Genomic DNA, 3,642 nt, shown 5'->3' on the forward strand with positions numbered 1-3,642 from the left:
CGTAGGGCGCTGTGCCGACAGCTCAGAGCCTGGGGCCTGCCTCGGATTCCGTGTCTCCCTCTCTCTCTGCCCCTCCCCACTGGTGCTCCCGCATGCGCAGGCTTGCTCTCAAAAACAAAAGTAAAATATAAAGAAATAGGGTTTGTTGATAAAAACAATTTTAAAGCATTTGGGCATTCATTCTTTATGGAAACATGGGTTTTGGAAAAACGGAGAGTCCCAAACTGGGTAAAGGGGAAAGAACGGGTGAAAATGATGGCAAGACGTACGAACGGAATATCGCACCTGGGGTACAGGTAAGAGCGGCCAGATATAAAAATCGTGTGTAGAGAACGCAAGATCATTATGCGAAAACAAAGGTTATACCTCGGGAAGACGTCCCAGGACATACAGGGGAAGGTTCGCCGGAATTATCACTGGGGGTGTGAAACGGATTATCTCCCCTCCCCGCCCCGATCTCCCACGTCCCCTACCTAATCTGTGACTTGGGGGTCGAAAGCTACTCTCCCGCTCCTGACACAACGAGGCTATCAAGCTGGGGGGGGGGTCCGCGTGCCACCCCGAGGTCTCCTGTACGCAGCTAGTGCCCGGGGCTGAGCGGGGAGGCTTGGCGGCCGCCCTTGACCCTGAAGCCCCCAGCAGACCTCCCCCCGCCGGGCCTCCCCAGATAAACACAGCATCTGAGCGCCAGCGCTGTGCAAACACCTTCTATCTTGCTTCTCACAACCGCCCTTCAAAGCAGACCCTGTTTCCACCCCGTTTTACAGACAAAACACTGAGGCTGACCAGTACTGACCCAGGCACACGACGCAGAGAGGCCGAGGACTTGGGACTCTGAGGCCCTGCTGTTTCCATCACCTTCCGGCCTCCTCGCCCGCCCAGCCTCCCCGAGCCCGGCCTGGTCGGCCGGCCTCTCCCTCCGCAGAATGGCCCCAGAGCACCCCTCGGGGAGGCCGGGCTCAGCCTCCAGCCCGCGGGGCCCAGCCCGCGGCCCAGAGGGGAAGGTGCCAGAAAGGCCTCTGAGGACCTCTGCGTCGCCCTCTGCCCCTGTGGGGCCCCTAGGGTTTCTGGGTGAGGGTCTGAGTGTCTCCCGAGGAGAATCCACCTCGTCCCCACCCCGGCCCGGCCGGCTGACCATTCGACCTCCGTGAGCCTTACGTCCTCACTTGTGAAATAGGGGCCAGCGTCCCTGCCTCCTAGGTGGCCTCAGGATTCAACGAGGCACTTCCCTAAAGCACCCCTCTTGGGCCCAGTGCCTTCTAGTGCTGGGGGGCTGGAGTTACGACCCTGTGCGGTCAGACAAAGCCCAGGAGTCGGGAGTGAGTGGGGCTCTTGGACCAGACCCTGCTGGAATGAGAGCCCTTGTGGATGCGAGTTCCAGGCCAGCGTCCTGTGCCCTGACACGTGCCGGGCTTGGAGACTTGCAGTGGCCCGACATGTGGGCTTTTATTGGTTGATTTAAAAAAAATTTTTTTTAATGTTTATTTTTTTTTAATTTTTTATTTAAAAAAAATTTTTTTTAATGTTTATTTATTTTTGAGACAGAGACAGAGCATGAACGGGGGAGGGTCAGAGAGAGAGGGAGACACAGAATCTGAAACAGGCTCCAGGCTCTGAGCTGTCAGCACAGAGCCCGACGCGGGGCTCGAACTCACGGACCGCGAGATCATGACCTGAGCCGAAGTCGGACGCTTAACCGACTGAGCCACCCAGGCGGCCCGCGTGTGACTCTTGATCTCAGGGTCAAAAGTTTGACCCCACGGTGGGGGTAGAGATTACGTAATAGATAAAAGTTTAAAACATAAAATGCAAATCAGATCGTGTCACTTTTCTTGGCCTAGAACTCCTAGCGGCTTCCCAGGGCCTCCCATGGCCGGGGACCCCCTCCTCCTCCAGCCCCTGCCCCTTGCCTCTGTCTGCAGCCGCATGGGCCACTTCCTGGAACACACACCTCACCTTTTCTGGGCCCCACACCCCTGCTGCCTCCCTGGATCGGCCCTCTCCGCCCCCCCTTCATGCTGGCCCTTTCCATCCCAGACGACCCCCCGCCCCTCTTGGGGAGGCCACCCCTGTCACTCTCTCTTTCATGACCCTGTTTACTTCCTCTCCCTTATCTGGTTTCTCTGGCGTCTTCTTTATTGTCTGTCTCCCCTCCTGGAAGGGGGGCCGTCCAGGCCCAGGCCGCGTCTGGGTCACAGCTGCCAGGCTCGGGGAGGATGTGCTCATGGGCGCCCGGCTGAACCCGTGGCTTGTGACTGTCCTACAAGCTCATCTACAACAGCAGTACTGGAGGCGGCGGTCGGCCTGGGAAGGGGCCGACCTAGACCGATCGGGGTCCCGGCTCCCACCCGTCCCCGCGCCCGTACCCCCGGATCACTCAGTGGGACAGGGTCAGGTCCCCCCACCTCACGCCGAGGGAGGGGACCCCACCCCAGGCTCTTCTCCTTCCTTTCACAGGATGTAGGAGACAGAGACTCTGACAACATTGGGGGAAAAATAAAGAGCTTGAGAAAAGAGCCTGTCGAATCGTTTAACCACAGGGAAGAAAGAAACCCAGGGCAACATAAGAAACTTCTTTGAAAATTTTCCCTAGAGAAAGAGCGCAAGTTCCACTCATCTGCATTCAGAAGTTCGTAGTGGCGGGAAATTGATCCAATATACGCAAAAAGGAACTTAGTTTCCAATCACGCGTGTCTGCAGAAACACGTAAACTTACGTGGTGAGAGAAAGACGACCAGGCCCTGGTTTCGAGGGCGGGCAAGCCTCGGTGATGTTCTAGGGAAGTATTTCTTCCTGCTCTCAACTCGTCCTTTCATTAAGGGGCCTTTTCTTTTCTTTTTTCTTTTCGTTTCTTTCTTAACGTTTATTTAGTTTTGAGAGAGGATGAACGGGGGAGGGGTGGAGAGAGAGAGGGAGACAGAATCCAAAGCAGGCTCCAGGCTCCGAGCTGTCAACAGAGAGTCCAACGCGGGGCTCGAACCCATGGACCTCGAGATCGTGACCGGAGCCAAAGTCGGATGCTCAACTGACTGAGCCACCCTGGCGCCCCCAAAACAAATGGAAATGAACAAACCGACTGAGCCACCCAGGCGCCCCAATGGGGCCTTTCAATAAACGTACCGCTGAATGTCACTTACAGAGAACCCGTGACTAAGCCGCAGTGCACAGGGTGGCTTGTTTACAACGGAACTGTGTGACCAGTACGCGCAGCGAGAATCTGATCGTCACCAGCACCGGCAAAGCCCCTTGAGGCCTGCTCCGGGGCCGCGCCTCCCGAGGGCACATGCCATCCTGGCTTCCGGAAACCGAACGCGAAGTCAGTTCTGTTGTGCGCGCGTCCGTGTGGGATTCCGCATACCGCTCGGGCTAGTTGTCCATTCACATTTGTTGCCCTGCCGCGTCCGTTCTACGACCGACGGACTTTTGCATGGTTTCCGGTGTGGGAGCATCACCGACGGCCGGCTATGAACGGCCTAGCACATGCTTTTGACGAACGCGTGACCCTTTTCTGTCGGGTACACGCCTACGCCGGTCATAGGAACGGATGCGCTCGGCTTTGGGAGACACAGAGAAATGTCAACCCTTTCTGTCCTTCCTGACAGCGGATTGTGGCCCGATGACCAGCGAGGCTGGGGTTTGTCG

This window comes from Panthera pardus, unplaced genomic scaffold, assembly GCF_024362965.1.
Source record: "Panthera pardus isolate Hobbes unplaced genomic scaffold, ASM2436296v1 HiC_scaffold_21, whole genome shotgun sequence".
In the NCBI taxonomy this organism is placed as follows: Eukaryota; Metazoa; Chordata; class Mammalia; order Carnivora; family Felidae; genus Panthera; species Panthera pardus.